This window comes from Sparus aurata, chromosome 19, assembly GCF_900880675.1.
Source record: "Sparus aurata chromosome 19, fSpaAur1.1, whole genome shotgun sequence".
In the NCBI taxonomy this organism is placed as follows: domain Eukaryota; kingdom Metazoa; phylum Chordata; class Actinopteri; order Spariformes; family Sparidae; genus Sparus; species Sparus aurata.
Genome location: NC_044205.1, coordinates 606,434 through 629,097, shown reverse-complemented (window position 1 = coordinate 629,097; position 22,664 = coordinate 606,434). Strand labels below are relative to the sequence as shown.

At 47.1% G+C, this 22,664-nt stretch overlaps 1 protein-coding gene across 1 annotated transcript in view; it reads left to right on the top strand.

Annotated features, from left to right (window-relative positions):
* The window catches only part of LOC115570046 (uncharacterized), a 62,612-nt gene that overhangs the window by 19,775 nt on the left and 20,173 nt on the right, over window positions 1-22,664 (top strand). Inside the window, exons 4-6 of the mRNA XM_030398297.1 lie at window positions 1,123-1,227; window positions 1,530-1,679; window positions 2,685-2,791. The gene's annotated coding sequence lies outside the window, so the exon portion shown is untranslated. The remainder of the gene's footprint in view (window positions 1-1,122; window positions 1,228-1,529; window positions 1,680-2,684; window positions 2,792-22,664) is intronic.

Sequence of the window (22,664 nt, the reverse complement as noted above, 5' to 3'; positions counted from 1 at the left end):
TACTTACAGACTTTAAAAAGTACATTCAGGGGGGATATAATTTCAATAAGATGAGTTTGGAGGAGTTTTGTGTGCGAGCTCGTGACATGCGACCGCTCAGTCCGCCATCTTGCCGCCCTCCCTTGTTTCCGTCAGTATGTGGCACAGATGAACGCGACGTTCGCAGGCTGTAAATTGTCGTTAACTGCCGAAAATTAGGGAGATTTCCGGGCGTTTAAATCCCACTTTTCATGCAGTGACAGAAGCTACATGACAAAATTAACTGGTGTTTTGATAGCATTTATGTCAGGATGCAAAGGCATGGACGATATCTAGCAGTGAAATAGAAAAACTTTTGTAGTAGACAAAATGCTCTCGTAACCATATTTAAGTTCTATTAAATCTGGGTAAAATAATGTTTAAGATTCAGAAATGTAGTCTTGTGTAAGTTGTATCATTTTGCTCTTATTCCTTATTACTATATGAATGATAAGCAAAGCAAACTTTATTGTTGAATTATGTGCAATATTGCAACTTATTCTATCATGCTTTAATATTAGATTAGATAAGATTTATCACATAGTTGATAAATAAGTAATAAAGAGAGCTCTCTGTAGAATTTGTCATAGACATAGAGAATAAGAATACACAAGCAACACAGCTGTCATGCACTACACACGCAGGATATGCGTTATGTGCAAAAGTAAGCAAAGAAAATGCTCTCTTTGTAGTCACTGGTGCTGTTTCCTGTGAATACATATGCATCAGATATGTATGTTGAGTTGGTAATAGATATAAACAAAACACATGAGATTTAAGGTGTTTCAGATAAATCTATTTCAGGACCTGTATATTACTGTTTACCTTCTCTGTCCTCTGAAATGATGAAAGAGTTCATATTAGGTCTATCGTTTAAAGACTAGTAGTTGACATTTTCAAGCTGTTAAGCATTCTCACTCACACACACCCACATAAGAACATCAATCTCTGACACACGCAAACACACATGCAGCCAAGAGAGCTCCTTGGCTGTATGCTTTCAGTTTTAAATGATTATAATTTTTTTGCTATAAGATTCTTAGTTTAAATATTTTGTCTCTTTCTATTCTGATCCTTTTTCTTTGTATTTCTAAATTAATGCAGGGTCAATGCTAAGACACATACAAGGAGGAGCAAGTGGCCAAGAGGAGACGATGAGCAACCATCTACAAGCAGTTCAGGCACACATCAACCCCAGCAAGCCAGCAGGTCTGTAGACTCCACAACAGTACCAAGCCCTGATCAACCACCCCCACCCTGTTTTTTTCTTCGGGGGGGGGGCAGCTAGCAGCACCACTGGTCCTCTCGATGCATTGTAGGTATTCAAATTTAAACTGTTTTTTTATATTAAGTTCTTTTATTCGTTTTTTTATATTTACTTGGTTGACGTGTAGTCGCTCTGAAAAGTGAATGAGAGGGACCAGAATTGTTGCCAGCAGGAAAATTGTTGTGGCTGTTGCCACCAGTTGTTGCATTTGTTTAAACGTGGTTAATTGTGTTTGTTCTCACAGGCAGTTATTTAAGCCCACTGAGAGGATGATTCTTTCCACCTGTTGCTGTAAACTCAGCTTGCACAGCAGTGCAGTTATGTGCATCCAGGTGGCTCCAGGGAAGCTCTCTATTTGGAATTTGGAGTCAGTGAAAACTGGAATGCATGCCAGGTTGGAGTCACCGATAATGATGTTTGCTTTTTCAATTTGTAACTGCCAATCCTGTACCGTGCGGTGGGTGTGTGGGTGCACTGTGGGCTCGGTGCGCTGTATTTTATAAGGAGTAAGGATAGCAGTAGAGGGGAAGGTTGATTGTTTTTTTGTTTGTTTTTTTCATTTAATGAGACCTGTAGCGGTGACGTATTTAGCACTGTCTGCGGTTTGCTACCCGTTAGCTGGAAAGGAACGTGCAGGCTGAGGTGCCACTTTGCCTGTGGATGTTGGTGCGCGCGAGCCTACCTCTTGAGAAGGATCCGGGAGGATCACCTCATTCTCGGTGCTAACTACGTTGGAGTACTGCTGTCGTCATATGTTAGGTCAAAGTTTATGACTGGCAGGTCAGGCAGTGTGACTGGGGGTCTGTGAGCAGTGGGTTATCCGACGCAGTCCGGTAAATAATCACCTTTGTTGCGTTACGTGTGGGATGTTGCGGTTTAGGTGGTAGTGCGTACGTTGAGGGAGAGGAAGTTGCAGAGCCCTGTGCGCCCTTGCGCTTCTGGAGGCTGAGAACCTGTTGTATTTTGCAAATGGGTGTCTTCTGGTGGGTTAAAAGCGTTCAGCCCGTTAGGGTTAGGGATTTAGGGAGTTAGGTTAGGATCGGGGTGAGGTTCAGGTTAGGGTTAGATGTGAGGTTTTAGGGTTAGGGTCAGAGGTCAGGATTGACGTATGGGAGGTGCTGGAGTATTTGAAAACTGAAGTGGATCAAATCTGCCTGTTGTGAAGGGGGAGTCAGCAAGATACGCAGGCCCCAGGCATCTGGCTAGTTTAGGTTTGGAGGAGTAGTTTTCGCGTGCCTACGCTTCCCATAGTACAAACGAGTGCCATCGGATTGTGCATGAGTGCAACTGTGTAGTTGAGTGCCCATAGAACACAAAAAATTATGTTTTCGGAAATAACATTGTCTGACCACATTTAATGTACATGATTTGTTTTTCTGTTTCTGTTTTTTGTTTTTAGGCCTGCAGACTGGCCTGTGAGGCCTTTGCAGGCCTGGGAGGTGAAAGAAAATGGGAGGTGAAAGAACTCAATTGTGGTGAAAGGAGGACTCCTACTGGATGAAGTTGGTAAGTACCTCCTGACTCCAGCCCTGGTGTTGAGGACAGGTGAGTAGTTAACCTTTTTTTTTTTGTGGTGAAACAATACACAAAGTCAAAGGCAAACATAGAAGCATACATAGTTGTCAAATAAAGATTTTATTGCAGCTCTATTTAGGCAACATTATCAAACCAAACAATTTCTCTTTCAAGTCAGGGTCTGTCTAGGCCCGAAGGCACCTTGGTCCTCAATATTTTGTTTCATAACCTCTCCTGTTGTCTGTGCTGACCCTCTGTCCATGGCTGTGGACCTGTGGATTTGAGGACCCTTGAAACTGATCAGGCTTTGTGCCCCTGAGGTTCCAGTTTTTTGTTTTTTCACATTCAACCCATCCCATTCACTTTGCATAGGGACATGTCATTTCAGTAGCTTTCAGGTCTAGGGATGGGCTTTCGATTAAATTGTCTTAATCGATCGTCGGGAGAATTAATGATCAATTTTCAATTAGTCATTAATATTTTTATATTAAAATTCACTATTCATAGGCTATATTCAAAATGCAATGAAAATACAAAAACACGGCATGTTTTCCTCATTGAGATCTTTATTACAAGATAAACAACTCTTGTGGCAGTTAAACAGGATCTGTTCAGTGTTTACACTTGAAGATATGCGCTGCTGTGCTCTAAAGCAGCGGAGCCTGCAGCTAGCAGCCAGTGCTCATAAACACAACTGACCCTTGTTTTTTTTTTTTTTTCAAAAACAACAACAATAATAATAATAATAATAATAATAATAATGATAATAATATTTTAAAAAACATGTTAAACAATGACTTAACCAAAAATATATAATAACTCAAAACTATCAAAAAAGGCACCGAGTCGAGAAAGAGGGTCAGAGAGATTAGCGTAGCTAACAATAAATTAAGCTTATTAACAAAGCTTCATAAAAAGTAACCAGTAACTTACATACAACTTCAGCACCAGTCTACTGATTTTTGTTGAGAAAGATGAGCATGTTAACATGCTCTGGGGTCAGACGCAACCGCAGCCTGGTGACCGTCAGTCCAGCCGCCGAAAACACCCGCTCTGAGGGGACTAACATTGCCGTGATGCACAGGTACCTCCGTTCTAACTTGGCAAGCCTGGGGAAAATTATTTCATTCACTTTCCACCAGTCTGTAGGGGTGCAAACCAGGGGTGGGGAACCCCCCCCCTTAGAAAGTTTCGAAGTTCTGCTTCGATGCCAGACTTGCATTGAGTGGTACTCCCCAAGGAGTTGTGTCATAGCAGAGACCTACTGGGACTGAGAGGCCGCGACTCCAGTGTTTGCGTTCCCCTCGTCTGTGTCAGACAACGCAGGCTCCTCGTCTCCCACAGCCTGTGGGATAGCCGCTCTACAGTGCAAATCCGTAATTTATGGCTAACTGGAGTGTGTGTGCAAAGCAGGCAATGGAAATCCAGTTCACTCTGGTGGGACTGTTGGAAGCAGCAATATTGGCCGCGTTGTCATGAACGCATGCAATAACTCGGTCTTCAAGTCCCCATTGCTCTACAGCTTCATTCATTTTCTCAGTGAGGTGGTCAGCCTGGCAGGCTTTTTGTTAGCAGGACCGCTGAGTTCATTTGAAAGTCATCAGTGATGTAGTGGCAGGCGATGTGATGTAGCTCTCAGCTTTTAAAGTGGTCCAGCAGTCAGTGGTAAGAGCAACTCTTTCAGCTGTGCTCAATTCTTTTAACTGCTCTTGCTTCCATTCTTCGAAGTGAGTTTCTATCAGTCTGGTGATGGTATGTCGTGACGGAATGTGATATGCTGGTTCCAATAAGTTTATCAGTTTTTGAAAACCTTTGCCCTCAACAGTATTTAAGGGCAGCATATCCATCTCAATGAACTTGCAGATCCTTTTGGTAATTTTCTCTGCTTGTTGTGCATCACAGCTCCTCCATGTCCGGGCTAACACAGAGTTGATGCTAGGTTGAGACTGAGACCAAGATGCACCACCACTAACCAGGGTTGGATGCGGGTTGTTCAAGTGGTACTTCATTTGAGTCATGGACGAGTTGTACTTATACACAGCTTTGCAGTGTTGGCAGTGAACTTAGTCATTTTTTCAATCAAAATGGTCCCATGCCACACTTCGCCGTGACCTCTTCATGATTACTTTTGAAATGCACGGAAACTCGCAGGTAACTGAGTAGTTCTGTGGTTGTGGAAAGGGAGGTAGAGGTGAGAATGGGGCAGTAAGAGGGGGGATGAAAGAGGTGGTGGGGGGCCGCAGAGATGACTGGGCTGGGGGAGGGGTGGGTGTCTGGTCAAACCTATTGAAGAATAGGTTCATGTCGTTGCTGCAACAGGCTGCCACTCATGTGGAGCCATTTAAAACATGCGCCAAAACTCCTTACACTTGGAATATACATCACACCTGCCAAAAAAAATGTATCATCTGTTGTCCTCCTCAATGGTGGTGGTGTGACATGAAATGCCAGAGTGTGGTGGTGTGACCTGACATGCCAGAGTGTAGTGGTGTGACGTGACATGGCAGAGTGTGGTGGTGTGATGTCCATGGCAGAGTGTGGTGGTGTGATGTGACATGCCAGAGTCTGGTGGTGTGACTTTACATGCCAGAGTCTGGTGGTGTGACTTGACATGGCAGAATGTAGTGGTGTGACGTGACATGCCAGAGTGTGGGGGTTTGACGTGACATGCCAGAGTGTGGTGGTGTGACATGACATTTCAGAATGTGCTGGTTTGACAGGACATGCCAGAGTGTGGTGGTGTGATGTGACATGGCAGAGTGTGGTGGTGTGACATGACATTTCAGAATGTGCTGGTTTGACAGGACATGCCAGAGTGTGGTGGTGTGATGTGACATGGCAGAGTGTGGTGTGGTGGTGGTGTGACATGACATGCCAGAATGTGGAGGTGTTATGTAGCATGGCAGATTTTGGTGGTGTGACATGACATATCAGAGTGTGGTGTGTTGGTGTAACATGACATGGCAGAATAAGGTGGTATTAAGTGACATGTCAGATTGGTGTGACATGACATGGCAGAGTATGGTGGTGTGACATGACATGCCAGAGTGTGGTCGTGAAACGTGACATGGCAGAGTGTGGTGGTGTGACGTCACATGCCAGAGTGTGGTGGTGTTATTTGACATACCAGAGTATAGTGGTGTGATGTGACATGGCAGAGTCTGGTGGTTTGACGTGCCATGGCAAAGATTGGTGGTGTGACGTGACATGCCAGTGTGATGGTGTGATTTGACATGCCAGAGTGAGGTGGTGTGACGTAACATGCCAGAGTGTGGTGGTGTGACGTCACATGGCAGAATGTGATGTGGTGGTATGACTTGACATGCCAGAGTCTGGTGATGTGACATGACATGGCAGAATGTATATGGCGGTAAATCGATGTCAATACAATTAGAGAGACACGCAGCAACGCACGCACGCACGCATGATTATTTTGTTATGTGTGCGTGCGTTCGTGCGTTGTTACGTGCATATTGTATTTCACGCGTACCAAAAAGCTGCGTACGTATGAAGCAGCGTGCGCACGTCTGTCTGTCACTGTTTGACAAATGTTTTTAGGCGTTCACACGTACGTGCGCTCGCCGACTCTGATGCTTCGCAGCCGGAAGTTGTTCTGCAGCGTGCACACCACTTCGCGTACATGAACGCCTCACGTAGTTGGCCTTTTCATTTTAATCAACCAGGGGAGGCAGCAGTGAGCCATACTTTTCCTGCCGCAAATTCAAAAGAAGAAGAAGAAGAAGAAGAAGATTTTTTTTTTATTATTTAAACACATTAATAAATAAATGAAGATAGTGACATAGGCCTATTAGCTATAAAAAAAACAATGAGTTGTGTGGGTGCAGCCGGTGAGCGGACGGCAGTGTTTGATGTAGGAAGTAATGTAAACTTGAAAATCAATTTAGGATAAGCGGTGTTTCGGAGTGGGGCTGTTTTGCAATGGAAGGGTGTGTCGGAATGGAGGGCTGTCCCCTCACTCTGGAGTTTAAATGAATCATGTCATGCAAAAGCCTATATGTCTGTATCTCGCATTGGATCGATTGCACCATCTACTGGATGAAAATGGAACACAGAACAACTACGCGAGGCGTTCATGTACGCGGACTGGTGCGCACGGTGCAGATCAACTTCCGGCTGCGAAGCATCACAGTCTGTGACCGCACGCACGTGTGAGCGCCTAACAACATTTGTCAAACAGTGACAAACAGACGTGCACACGCTGCTTCATACGTACGCAGCTTCTTGTTACGTGTGACAGAGTTTGCGCACGTCATTTCCGCGTACGCGTAAGCGGTGAAAAAAATGTTCAGTCATCTTAATGCGAACGTTAACACGTGCGTTTGCATAAAGACGCATGAATGTTATGCGTAGGCACTACGCGTCGTGTGATTACCGGCGTGAAGCAGTCATCACGCGTGAACGTGCGCGTGAACGGGGGCCCCTTATAAGTCAATTAGGAAACTACATTACACGTCAGGCGCGGCTTGCTGCACAGGCGTCAAAGCAGGCGCAAGTCACACGATCAGTTGATAGGTGCGCACGCTTTTTGAAACGATTCTACTGCCATAGAATGGAGTGGTGTGACGTGACATGCCAGAATGTGGAGGTGTGATGTAGCATGGCAGATTTTGGTGGTGTGACATGACATATCAGAGTGTGGTGTGTTGGTGTAACGTGACATGGCAGAGTGTGGTGGTGTGACGTCACATGCCAGAGTGTGGTAGTGTTATTTGACATGCCAGTGTGGTGGTGTTCCGTGACATGCCAGAATGTGGAGGTGTGACGTGACATGGCAGAGTGTGGTGGTTTGACAGGACATGCCAGAATGTGGTGGTGTAACATGACATGGCAGAATAAGGTGGTATTCAGTGACATGCCAGATTGGTGTGACGTGACATGGCAGAGTATGGTGGTGTGACATGACATGCCAGAGTGTGGTCGTGTAACGTGACATGGCAGAGTGTGGAGGTGTGACGTCACATGCCAGAGTGTGGTGGTGTTATTTGACATACCAGAGTATAGTGGTGTGATGTGAAATGGCAGAGTCTGGTGGTTTGACGTGCCATGGCAAAGATTGGTGGTGTGACGTGACTTGCCACTGTGGTGGTGTGATTTGACATGCCAGAGTGAGGTGGTGTGACGTAGCATGCCAGACTGTGGTGGTGTGACGTGACATGGCAGAGTGTGGTGTGGTGGTGTGACATGACATGCCAGAATGTGGAGGTGTGATGTAGCATGGCAGATTTTGGTGGTGTGACATGACATATCAGAGTGTGGTGTGTTGGTGTAACATGACATGGCAGAATAAGGTGGTATTAAGTGACATGCCAGATTGGTGTGACATGACATGGCAGAGTATGGTCGTGTAACGTGACATGGCAGAGTGTGGTGGTGTGACGTCACATGCCAGAGTGTGGTGGTGTTATTTGACATACCAGTGTATAGTGGTGTGATGTGACATGGCAGAGTCTGGTGGTTTGACGTGCCATGGCAAAGATTGGTGGTGTGACGTGACTTGCCACTGTGGTGGTGTGATTTGACATGCCAGAGTGAGGTGGTGTGACGTAACATGCCAGAGTGTGGTGGTGTGACGTGACATGGCAGAGTGTGGTTGTGTGACGTGCCATGGCAGATAGTGTTGGTGTGACATGACATATCAGAGTGCCATGTGTTGGTGTAACATGACATGGCAGAATAAGGTGGTATTCAGTGACATGCCAGATTGGTGTGACGTGACATGGCAGAGTGCGGTGTGTTGGTGTAACATGACATGGCAGAATAAGGTGGTATTAAGTGACATGCCAGATTGGTGTGACATGACATGGCAGAGTATGGTGGTGTGACATGACATGCCAGAGTGTGGTCGTGTAACGTGACATGGCAGAGTGTGGTGGTGTGACGTGACATGCCAGAGTGTGGTGGTGTGACGTCACATGCCAGAGTGTGGTGGTGTTATTTGACATACCAGAGTATAGTGGTGTGATGTGACATGGCAGAGTCTGGTGGTTTGACGTGCCATGGCAAAGATTGGTGGTGTGACGTGACTTGCCACTGTGGTGGTGTGATTTGACATGCCAGAGTGAGGTGGTGTGACGTAACATGGCAGAGTGTGGTGGTGTGACGTGACATGGCAGAGTGTGGTTGTGTGACGTGCCATGGCAGATAGTGTTGGTGTGACATGACATATCAGAGTGCCATGTGTTGGTGTAACATGACATGGCAGAATAAGGTGGTATTCAGTGACATGCCAGATTGGTGTGACGTGACATGGCAGAGTGCGGTGTGTTGGTGTAACATGACATGGCAGAATAAGGTGGTATTAAGTGACATGCCAGATTGGTGTGACATGACATGGCAGAGTATGGTGGTGTGACATGACATGCCAGAGTGTGGTCGTGTAACGTGACATGGCAGAGTGTGGTGGTGTGACGTCACATGCCAGAGTGTGGTGGTGTTATTTGACATACCAGAGTATAGTGGTGTGATGTGACATGGCAGAGTCTGGTGGTTTGACGTGCCATGGCAAAGATTGGTGGTGTGACGTGACTTGCCACTGTGGTGGTGTGATTTGACATGACAGAGTGAGGTGGTGTGACGTAACATGCCAGAGTGTGGTGGTGTGACGTGACATGGCAGAGTGTGGTTGTGTGACGTGCCATGGCAGATAGTGTTGGTGTGACATGACATATCAGAGTGCCATGTGTTGGTGTAACATGACATGGCAGAATAAGGTGGTATTCAGTGACATGCCAGATTGGTGTGACGTGACATGGCAGAGTGCGGTGTGTTGGTGTAACATGACATGGCAGAATAAGGTGGTATTCAGTGACATGCCAGATTGGTGTGACGTGACATGGCAGAGTGCGGTGTGTTGGTGTAACATGACATGGCAGAATAAGGTGGTATTAAGTGACATTCCAGATTGGTGTGACATGACATGGCAGAGTATGGTGGTGTGACATGACATGCCAGAGTGTGGTCGTGTAACGTGACATGGCAGAGTGTGGTGGTGTGACGTCACATGCCAGAGTGTGGTGGTGTTATTTGACATACCAGAGTATAGTGGTGTGATGTGACATGGCAGAGTCTGGTGGTTTGACGTGCCATGGCAAAGATTGGTGGTGTGACGTGACTTGCCACTGTGGTGGTGTGATTTGACATGCCAGAGTGAGGTGGTGTGACGTAACATGCCAGAGTGTGGTGGTGTGACGTGACATGGCAGAGTGTGGTTGTGTGACGTGCCATGGCAGATAGTGTTGGTGTGACATGACATATCAGAGTGCCATGTGTTGGTGTAACATGACATGGCAGAATAAGGTGGTATTCAGTGACATGCCAGATTGGTGTGACGTGACATGGCAGAGTGCGGTGTGTTGGTGTAACATGACATGGCAGAATAAGGTGGTATTAAGTGACATGCCAGATTGGTGTGACATGACATGGCAGAGTATGGTGGGTGTGACATGACATGCCAGAGTGTGGTCGTGTAACGTGACATGGCAGAGCGTGGTGGTGTGACGTCACATGCCAGAGTGTGGTGGTGTTATTTGACATACCAGAGTATAGTGGTGTGATGTGACATGGCAGAGTCTGGTGGTTTGACGTGCCATGGCAAAGATTGGTGGTGTGACGTGACTTGCCACTGTGGTGGTGTGATTTGACATGCCAGAGTGAGGTGGTGTGACGTAGCATGCCAGAGTGTGGTGGTGTGACGTGACATGGCAGAGTGTGGTGTGGTGGTGTGACATGACATGCCAGAATGTGGTGGTGTGATGTAGCATGGCAGAGTGTGGTGGTGTGACATGACATATCAGAGTGTGGTGTGTTGGTGTAACATGACATGGCAGAATAAGGTGGTATTAAGTGACATGCCAGATTGGTGTGACATGACATGGCAGAGTATGGTGGTGTGACATGACATGCCAGAGTGTGGTGGTGTGACGTGACATGGCAGAGTGTGGTGGTGTGACGTGACATGCCAGAGTGTGGTGGTGTGACGTCACATGCCAGAGTGTGGTGGTGTTATTTGACATACCAGAGTATAGTGGTGTGATGTGACATGGCAGAGTCTGGTGGTTTGACGTGCCATGGCAAAGATTGGTGGTGTGACGTGACTTGCCACTGTGGTGGTGTGATTTGACATGCCAGAGTGAGGTGGTGTGAATGTAACATGCCAGAGTGTGGTGGTGTGACGTGACATGGCAGAGTGTGGTTGTGTGACGTGCCATGGCAGATAGTGTTGGTGTGACATGACATATCAGAGTGCCATGTGTTGGTGTAACATGACATGGCAGAATAAGGTGGTATTCAGTGACATGCCAGATTGGTGTGACGTGACATGGCAGAGTGCGGTGTGTTGGTGTAACATGACATGGCAGAATAAGGTGGTATTAAGTGACATTCCAGATTGGTGTGACATGACATGGCAGAGTATGGTGGTGTGACATGACATGCCAGAGTGTGGTCGTGTAACGTGACATGGCAGAGTGTGGTGGTGTGACGTCACATGCCAGAGTGTGGTGGTGTTATTTGACATACCAGAGTATAGTGGTGTGATGTGACATGGCAGAGTCTGGTGGTTTGACGTGCCATGGCAAAGATTGGTGGTGTGACGTGACTTGCCACTGTGGTGGTGTGATTTGACATGCCAGAGTGAGGTGGTGTGACGTAACATGCCAGAGTGTGGTGGTGTGACGTGACATGGCAGAGTGTGGTTGTGTGACGTGCCATGGCAGATAGTGTTGGTGTGACATGACATATCAGAGTGCCATGTGTTGGTGTAACATGACATGGCAGAATAAGGTGGTATTCAGTGACATGCCAGATTGGTGTGACGTGACATGGCAGAGTGCGGTGTGTTGGTGTAACATGACATGGCAGAATAAGGTGGTATTAAGTGACATGCCAGATTGGTGTGACATGACATGGCAGAGTATGGTGGTGTGACATGACATGCCAGAGTGTGGTCGTGTAACGTGACATGGCAGAGCGTGGTGGTGTGACGTCACATGCCAGAGTGTGGTGGTGTTATTTGACATACCAGAGTATAGTGGTGTGATGTGACATGGCAGAGTCTGGTGGTTTGACGTGCCATGGCAAAGATTGGTGGTGTGACGTGACTTGCCACTGTGGTGGTGTGATTTGACATGCCAGAGTGAGGTGGTGTGACGTAGCATGCCAGAGTGTGGTGGTGTGACGTGACATGGCAGAGTGTGGTGTGGTGGTGTGACATGACATGCCAGAATGTGGAGGTGTGATGTAGCATGGCAGATTTTGGTGGTGTGACATGACATATCAGAGTGTGGTGTGTTGGTGTAACATGACATGGCAGAATAAGGTGGTATTAAGTGACATGCCAGATTGGTGTGACATGACATGGCAGAGTATGGTGGTGTGACATGACATGCCAGAGTGTGGTGGTGTAACGTGACATGGCAGAGTGTGGTGGTGTGACGTCACATGCCAGAGTGTGGTGGTGTGACGTCACATGCCAGAGTGTGGTGGTGTTATTTGACATACCAGAGTATAGTGGTGTGATGTGACATGGCAGAGTCTGGTGGTTTGACGTGCCATGGCAAAGATTGGTGGTGTGACGTGACTTGCCACTGTGGTGGTGTGATTTGACATGCCAGAGTGAGGTGGTGTGACGTAACATGCCAGAGTGTGGTGGTGTGACGTGACATGGCAGAGTGTGGTTGTGTGACGTGCCATGGCAGATAGTGTTGGTGTGACATGACATATCAGAGTGCCATGTGTTGGTGTAACATGACATGGCAGAATAAGGTGGTATTCAGTGACATGCCAGATTGGTGTGACGTGACATGGCAGAGTGCGGTGTGTTGGTGTAACATGACATGGCAGAATAAGGTGGTATTAAGTGACATGCCAGATTGGTGTGACATGACATGGCAGAGTATGGTGGTGTGACATGACATGCCAGAGTGTGGTCGTGTAACGTGACATGGCAGAGTGTGGTGGTGTGACGTCACATGCCAGAGTGTGGTGGTGTTATTTGACATACCAGAGTATAGTGGTGTGATGTGACATGGCAGAGTCTGGTGGTTTGACGTGCCATGGCAAAGATTGGTGGTGTGACGTGACTTGCCACTGTGGTGGTGTGATTTGACATGCCAGAGTGAGGTGGTGTGACGTAACATGCCAGAGTGTGGTGGTGTGACGTGACATGGCAGAGTGTGGTGTGGTGGTGTGACATGACATGCCAGAATGTGGAGGTGTGATGTAGCATGGCAGATTTTGGTGGTGTGACATGACATATCAGAGTGCCATGTGTTGGTGTAACATGACATGGCAGAATAAGGTTGTATTCAGTGACATGCCAGATTGGTGTGACCTGACATTGCAGAGAGCGGTGGTGTTACGTGAAATGCCAGAGTATGGTGTTGTGACATGACATGCCAGAGTGTGGTCGTGTAATGTGACATGCCAGAGTGTGCTGATGTTACGTGACATGACAAAGCACATTTCAGACTGTGCTGGTTTGACAGGACATGACAGAGTTTGGTGGTGTGAAGTGACATGGTAGAGTGTGTAGGTGTGATGTGACATGCAGAGTGTGCTGGTGTGACGTGACATGGAAGAATGTGGTGTGGTGGGGTGACGTGACATGCCAGAGTGTGGTGGTGTGACATGACATGGCAGAATTAGGTGGTATTAAGTGACATGCCAGAGTGAGGTGGTATGACATGACATGCCACAATGTTGAAGTGTGACGTGACATGCCACAATGTTGAAGTGTGACGTGACATGGCAGAGTGTGGTGGTCTGATGTGACATGGCAGAGTGTGCTGGTGTGACGTGACATGGAAGAATGTGGTGTGGTGGGGTGACGTGACATGCCAGAGTGTGGTGGTGTGACATGACATGGCAGAATTAGGTGGTATTAAGTGACATGCCAGAGTGAGGTGGTATGACGTGACATGCCACAATGTTGAAGTGTGACGTGACATGCCACAATGTTGAAGTGTGACGTGACATGGCAGAGTGTGGTGGTCTGATGTGACATGGCAGAGTGTGGTGGTGTGACGTGCCATGGCACAGTGTGGTGGTGTGACATGACATGACAGAGTGTGGTGGTGTGATGTGACATAGCAGAGTGTGGTTGTGTGATGTAACATGCCAGAATATTGAAGTGTGATTTGACATGCCAGAGTGAGTTTGTTTGTCGGGACATGGCAGAGTGTGGTGTTGTGACGTGCCATGGCAGAGTGTGGTTGTGTGACATGACATGCCAGAGTGTGGTGGTGTGATTTGACATGCCAGAGTGTGGTGGTGTGACGTGCCATGGCAGATTTTGGTGTTGTAACAAGACATATCAGAGTGTCATTTGTTGGTGTATCATGACATGGCAGAATAAGGTGGTATTAAGTGACATACCAGATTGGTTTGACGTGACATGGCAGAGTGCGGTGGTGTGACGTGAAATGCCAGAGTGTGGTGGTGTGACATGCCATGGCAGATTGTAGTGGTGTGATGTGACATGCAAGAGTGTGGTGGTGGTGTGACGTGACATGGCAGACTGTGGTGGTGTGACGTGTCCTGCCAGAATGTGGTGGTGTGGTGTGACATGACATGCCAGAATGTGGAGGTGTGATGTGACATGGCAGACTGTGGTGGTTTGACGGGACATGCCAGAGTGATGTGGTGTGATGTGACATGGCAGAGTGTGGTGTTTTGACGTGCCATGGCAGAGTGTGGTGGTTTGACAAGACATGGTAGAATGCGGTGGTGTGACTTGACATTTCCGAATATGGTGGTTTGACAGGACACGCCAGAGTGTGGTGGTGTGACTTGCCATGGCCGATTTTGGTGTTGTGACATGACATATAAGAGTGTCATTTGTTGGTGTAACATCACATGGCAGAATAAGGTGGGATTAAGTGACATGCCAGATTGGTTTGACGTGAGATGGCAGAGTGTGGTGGTTTGATGTGACATTCCAGAGTATGGTGGTATGACCTGACATGTCAGAGTGTGGTGGTGTGACATGACATGCCTGAGTGTGATGGTGTGACGTGACAAGCCTGAGTGTGGTTGTTTGAGGTGACATGCCAGAGTGTGGTGGTCTAACGTGACATGACAAAGTGTGGTGGTGTGACATGACATGGCAGAGTGTTGTGGTGTGACATGACATGGCAGAGTGTGGTGTGGTGGTGTTACATGACATGCCAGAGTATGGGGGTGTGCCGGAGTGTAGCATGTCACATCACAACGTGACAAGCCTGAGAGTGGTTGTGTGAGGTGACATGCCAGAGTATGGTGGTGTGAATTTCAATTTCGATTTCGATTTTGGCTTCCCTCGATCATGAAAACAAGATAATCGTAATAAAACGATCATTCTGCCGCAAGCCGTGACTTGCGTGGTAAATGCAGCGAACCCTTCCATCTCCACCTGTGCACTCAGCTCCGCCCCCCGCCTGAAAATGATCGCTGTCAGCTCCGCCGGTGCGTGTTGCCGATGTGTGTTTTGAAAAAACATGCAGAAGAAGACGGTAGTAGATGGCAGAAATGCAGCCTTTGGTCGGAAAGAAAGGTAAAGCGAATTCTGTGGTGTTGAAACACTTCAGTTTCGAGGAGTCTGAATCGGAACAAACGAAGATATTGTGCAAGATATGTCGCACGACCGTGTCTGCACCTCAAGGGAACACGACCAATTTATTTAACCATTTAAACTCCACACACAGTTATACATGACCAAGTAGTGAAGGAACAAAAAAACTCAAAAATGAAAAGCTCCTCGACTCCTGCCACCGCCACACAGTCCTCAGTTAAGGACACACGTTACAATGCCACCTCATATCCACCCAGCTCCCACAGGCATAAAGAAATAACGGATGCCGTCACATACATGATTGCCAAAGGCATGTGCCCTATCAACACCGTCAGCGACCCGGGGTTCAATAAACTGATTAACACATTGGACAAGCGGTATGTGTTATCATCACATCACCATATAAGCAGAATTGCGCTGCCTGCCCTTTATGACGAATGTCGCGGAAAGGTTTACAAGAGAAGTGTCAACAGCGTTATATTTAGCCACCACAGTGGACCTATGGTCGAGCCACACTGCGATAGTGTTTATTTTTTATTTTTACATATTATTCAATTCATTTCATTGATATATTTTTCTGTTATTTATTGGCATTTTTCTTGTTTTTCAGGTCAAACTCATTAATAATAATCGTGATTATGATTTTTGCCATAATCGAGCAGCCCTAGACGTGACATTCCAGAGTGTGATGGTGTGACATGACATATCAGAGTGTCGTGTGTTGGTGTAACATGACATGGCAGAATAAGGAGACTAAGTGACATGCCAGATTGGTGTGACATTGACATGGCAGAGTGCAGTGGTGTGACGTGACATGCCAGAATGTGGTGGTGTGATTTGACATGCCAGAGTGAGGTGGTTTGAAGTAACATGCCAGAATGTGAAGGTGGGACAAGACATAGCAGAGTGTGGTGGTGTTATGTGACATGCCAGAGTGTGGTGGTGTGACCTGACATGCCAGAGTGTAGTGGTTTGACGTGACATGCCAGAGTGTGGAGGCGTGACATGAAATTTCAGAATGTGCTGGTTTGACAGGACATGCCAGAGTGTGGTGGTGTGACGTGACACGGCAGAGTGTGGTGGTGTGACGTGCCTTGGCAGATTTTGTTGGTGTGACATGACATATCAGAGTGCCATTTGTTGGTGTAACGTGACATGGCAGAATAAGGTGGTGTGATTTGACATGCCAGAGTGAGGTGGTTTGAAGTAACATGCCAGAATGTGGAGGTGGGACGAGACATAGCAGAGTGTGGTGGTGTTATGTGACATGCCAGATTGTGGTGGTGTGAACTGACATGCCAGGGTGTAGTGGTTTGACGTGACATGGCAGAGTGTGGTGGTGTGACGTACCTTGGAAGATTTTGTTGGTGTGACATGACATGCCAGAATGTGGTGGTGTGGTGTGACATGACATGGCGGAGTGTGGTGTGGTGGTGTGACATGACATGCCAGAATGTGGAGGTGTGATTTGACATGGCAGACTGTGGTGGTTTGACGGGACATGCCAGAGTGATGTGGTGTGATGTGACATGGAAGAATGTGGTGGTTTGACGTGCCATGGCAGAGTGTGGTGGTTTGACGTGCCATGGTATAGTCTGGTGGTTTGACGTGACATGCCAGAGTGTGGTGGTGTGATTTTACATGCCAGAGTGTGGGGGTGTGATGTGACATGCCAGAGTGTGGTGGTGTGACATGACATGGCAGAATGTGCTGGTTTGATGGGACATGCAAGAGTGTGGTGGTGTGATTTGACATGCCAGATTGTAGTGATGTGACATGACATGCAAGAGTGTGGTGGTGTGACATGACATTTCAGAATGTGGTGGTTTGACATGACATGCCAGATTGTGGTGGTGTGACGTGCTATGGCAGATTTTGGTGTTGTGACATGACATATCAGTGTGTCATTTGTTGGTGTAACACAGACCTGGGCATCTTACGGCCCGCGGGCCACATCCGGCCCTTTGTGCGTCCCTGTCCGGCCCGCGTGAGGCCAATCATAAATTACAAAATAAATTTAAAAAAGTACCTATGTCGAGTGTGCAATACAACGGTGCTGCTTTTGTTTTGAAAAGTGTTATTTGTATTACTTCCGTGTGGACGTATGCGCATGCGTAATTGTCAGTGAAGGTGCACAGCGACAAGTGATGCCCGGTTACCCCCGAGATGTCCGCATGCTAAAAAAAGAAAAGTTGATGACGAATGCCGTCTTCTCACAAGACATGGACTGCCAAGTATTTCTTTAAAGAAATTAAAGGTAAAGCCGTGTGCTTAATTTGTGGTACACAGGTTGCTGTGTTTAAAGATTATAATTTGAATCGCCACTACATGACGAAGCACGAGGATAAATACCGGAATCTGTCTGATGAAGAGCACGCTAGGGAGGCTGATGCGTTAATGGTAAAACTGCAAACCCAACAAGGACTTTTTACTAAACTTCACACCACCAGAAATGCAGCCGTCAGGACAAGTTTCGTCATTTCTCACAAAATCGCCAGAAAAAGTAAGGCGTTTTCTGACGGAGAATTTATTAAGGAGTGCTTATTGGACTCTGTTGCACTGATATGCCCGGAGAAGAAGGCCGCATTTGAGAACGTGTCACTCTCCCGACGCACAGTAACGAGGCGGGTTGAGGCCATCGCTGGAAACTTGGAGCTTCAGCTGAAGAACAGAGCGGCCGACTTTGACTGTTTTTCTCTGGCTTTGGATGAGAGCTGCGATGTACGTGACACCGCCCAGCTGCTCATCTTCTTACGTGGGATAACTGCATACTTTCAAATCACGGAGGAGCTGGCAGCCATGCAGTCAATTAAAGGGACAACCACAGGTAATGACTTGTTCACAGAGGTAAATGCGTGTTTGGACACGTTAGGACTGAAATGGGACAAGCTGGCAGGTGTGACAACAGATGGTTGTCCAAATCTGACGGGGAAAAATGTTGGACTTTTAAAGAGGATGCAGGATAAAGTGACAGAAATTAACCCTGTGCAGAAATTGACATTTTTGCATTATATTATACATCAGGAAGTGTTGTGTAAGACAGTGTTAAAAATTAACCATGTTGTTGATGCTGTAACTAAAACAGTTAACTTTATCAGAGCGAGAGCGTTAAATCATAGACAATTTGTTGCACTTTTGGAGGAAAATGAGAGTGAACATGGTGACATAAGCTACCACAGCAACATCAGGTGGCTCAGCCTGGGCAAAGTACTGAAAAGTGTCTGGGACCTGAGAGACCAGATTCAGAATTTCTGTGAGAAAAAAGGACATGACATCCCAGAACTTTCAGATGAAGACTGGGTGGCAGACCTCGGATTCGCTGTGGATGTGACTGCACTCATGAACGAACTGAATGTCAAACTGCAGTGCAAGGGCCTTTTTGTGCATGAGATGTACAGTGCAGTGACGGCTTTCATGAGAAAGTTACAGCTTCTCTCAAGCCAAGTGAAGGACAACATTCTGACCCACTTGCCAACACTAAAGGAAGCCACAAGATCAGCTGATCACCTCCACAAGTACTCAAGCAAGTTAGAAGCACTGCATGGAGAGTTTTCGAGGCGATTTCAAGATTTCAAAACTCTTGAGAGTGAAATGCACATGGTTTCTTCTCCCTTCAACTGCAGTGTGAAAATGCACCAAGCGATGTTCAGATGGAGCTCATTGACCTGCAGTCTGACCTACTTCTGGTAGAGCACTTCAGGTCAGTCTCACTGCTGGACTTTTACTCCTCCCTCAAAGAGGAGAACTTTCCACACCTGAGGAGGCATGCTCAGAGGATTCTGGTCCTCTTTGGATCCACCTATGTTTGTGAACAGACATTTTCAGTGATGAAGTTCAACAAATCCAAACACAGATCCTCTATCACTGATGAGCACCTCTCAGCTGTCCTTCGCATAGCCACCTCAGACATTCAGCCAGATTTCAATGCCCTTGTTCAAGCCCAGAACAGACTGGATTATTCGCACTGAAGAGGTAAAATGAGGTGGAAAACATAACAAGTTATTGCTTGTTGTATTGCTGTATTTTTATAAACTTGTGAAGTTGTTTGTTGTTTTTCCTTGTTTGTGGAACAAAGTTAAAGTGTGAACAAGTTAAATATAAATTGCAGTGATTCAATGATTGTTATTGTTTTCTTATTTCAATTTCACATAGCCTAATATAAATATTTAAGGATTAGGAGTTTAAATAAAACCATCAAAAGCAATCTGCTTTTGTATAAAGTTAAGTTAGGTTAAATGAAATTATTATTATTATTATAATTATTATTATTTATCTTACGGTATATCAAAAATAATATTGAGCAAAATTTAATTGAAATATTGTCGATGTGGCCCTCCAGCAGTGCTCGGGTTGCTCATGCGGTTCCCGATAAAAAAAATTAATTGCCCACCCCTGGTGTAACATGACATGGCAGAATAAGGTGGTATTAAGTGACATGCCAGATTGGTTTGACGTGACATGGCAGAGTGCGGTGGTGTGACATGCCATGGCAGATTGTAGTGGTGTGATGTGACATGCAAGAGTGTGGTGGTGGTGTGACGTGACATGGCAGACTGTGGTGGTGTGGTGGTGTGACATGACATGCCAGAATGTGGTGTTGTGACGTGACATGGCAGAGTGTGATGGTTTGACACGACATACCAGAGTTTGGTGGTGTGACGTGACATGGCAGAGTGTGGTGGTGTGATGTGACATGGCAGAGTGTACTGGTTTGACGGGACATGCCAGAGTGATGTGGTGTGATGTGACATGGCAGAGTGTACTGGTTTGACGTGCCATGGCAGAGTGTGGTGGTTTGACATGACATGCCAGAGTGTGGTGGTGTAAAATGACATTTCAGAATGTGGTGGTTTGACATGATATGGCAGATTTTGGTGTTGTGACATGACATATCAGAGTGTCATTTGTTGGTGTTACATGACATGGCAGAATAAGGTGGTATTAAGTGATATGCCAGATTGGTTTGACGTGACATGGCAGAGTGCGGTGGTGTGACATGCCATGGCCGATTGTAGTGGTGTAATGTGACATGCAAGAGCGTGGTGGTGGTGTGACGTGACATGGCAGACTGTGGTGGTGTGGTGTGGTGGTGTGACATGACATGCCAGAATGTGGTGGTGTGACGTGACATGGCAGAGTGTGATGGTTTGACAGGACATACCAGAGTTTGGTGGTGTGACCTGACATGGCAGAGTGTTGTGGTGTGATGTGATATGGCGGAGTGTGGTGTGGTGGTGTGACATGACATGCCAGAATGTGGAGGTGTGATTTGACATGGCAGACTGTGGTGGTTTGACGGGACATGCCAGAGTGATGTGGTATGATGTGACATGGCAGAGTGTGATGGTTTGACGTGACATGGCAGAGTGTGGTGGTTTGACTTGACATGCCAGAGTATGGTGGTGTGATTAAAATGCCAGAGTGTGGGGGTGTGACGTGACATAGCAGAGTGTGGTGGTGTGACATGACATGGCAGAATGTGCTGGTTTGACGGAACATACCAGAGTGTGGTGGTGTGACGTGACATGTTAGAGTGTGGTGGTGTGACATGACATTTCAGAATGTGGTGGTTTGACATGACATGCCAGAGTGTGGTGGTGTGACGTGCCATTGCAGATTTTGGTGTTGTGCCACGGCAGATTTTGGTGGTGTGATGTGACATGCAAGAGTGTGGTGGTGGTGTGACGTGACATGGCAGACTGTGGTGGTGTGGTGGTGTGACATGACATACCAGAGTTTGGTGGTGTGACGTGACATGGCAGAGTGTGGTGGTGTGATGTGACATGGCGGAGTGTGGTGTGGTGGTGTGACATGACATGCCAGAGTGATGTGGTGTGATATGACATAGCAGAGTGTGGTGGTTTGACGTGCCATGGCAGAGTGTGGTGGTTTTACATGACATGCCAGAGTGTGGTGGTGTGACATGACATTTCAGAATGTGGTGGTTTGACATGACATGCCAGAGTGCGGTGGTGTGACGTGCCATGGCAGATTTTGGTGTTGTGACATGACATATCAGAGTGTCATTTGTTGATGTAACATGACATGGCAGAATAAGGTGGTATTAAGTGACATGGCAGATTGGTTTGACGTGACATGGCAGAGTGCGGTGGTGTGACATGCCATGGCAGATTGTAGTGGTGTGATGTGACATGCAAGAGTGTGGTGGTGGTGTGACGTGACATGGCAGACTGTGGTGGTGTGGTGGTGTGACATGACATGCCAGAATGTGGTGGTGTGATTAAAATGCCAGAGTGTGGGGGTGTGACGTGACATAGCAGAGTGTGGTGGTGTGACATGACATGGCAGAATGTGCTGGTTTGACGGAACATACCAGAGTGTGGTGGTGTGACGTGACATGTTAGAGTTTGGTGGTGTGACATGACATTTCAGAATGTGGTGGTTTGACATGACATGCCAGAGTGTGGTGGTGTGACGTGCCATTGCAGATTTTGGTGTTGTGCCACGGCAGATTTTGGTGGTGTGATGTGACATGCAAGAGTGTGGTGGTGGTGTGACGTGACATGGCAGACTGTGGTGGTGTGGTGGTGTGACATGACATACCAGAGTTTGGTGGTGTGACGTGACATGGCAGAGTGTGGTGGTGTGATGTGACATGGCGGAGTGTGGTGTGGTGGTGTGACATGACATGCCAGAATGTGGAGGTGTGATTTGACATGGCAGACTGTGGTGGTTTGACGGGACATGCCAGAGTGATGTGGTGTGATATGACATAGCAGAGTGTGGTGGTTTGACGTGCCATGGCAGAGTGTGGTGGTTTTACATGACATGCCAGAGTGTGGTGGTGTGACATGACATTTCAGAATGTGGTGGTTTGACATGACATGCCAGAGTGCGGTGGTGTGACGTGCCATGGCAGATTTTGGTGTTGTGACATGACATATCAGAGTGTCATTTGATGATGTAACATGACATGGCAGAATAAGGTGGTATTAAGTGACATGGCAGATTGGTTTGACGTGACATGGCAGAGTGCGGTGGTGTGACATGCCATGGCAGATTGTAGTGGTGTGATGTGACATGCAAGAGTGTGGTGGTGGTGTGACGTGACATGGCAGACTGTGGTGGTGTGATGGTTTGACAGGACATACCAGAGTTTGGTGGTGTGACATGACATGGCAGAGTGTGGTGGTGTGATGTGACATGGCGGAGTGTGGTGTGGTGGTGTGACATGACATGCCAGAATGTGGAGGTGTGATTTGACATGGCAGACTGTGGTGGTTTGACGGGACATGCCAGAGTGATGTGGTGTGATGTGACATGGAAGAATGTGGT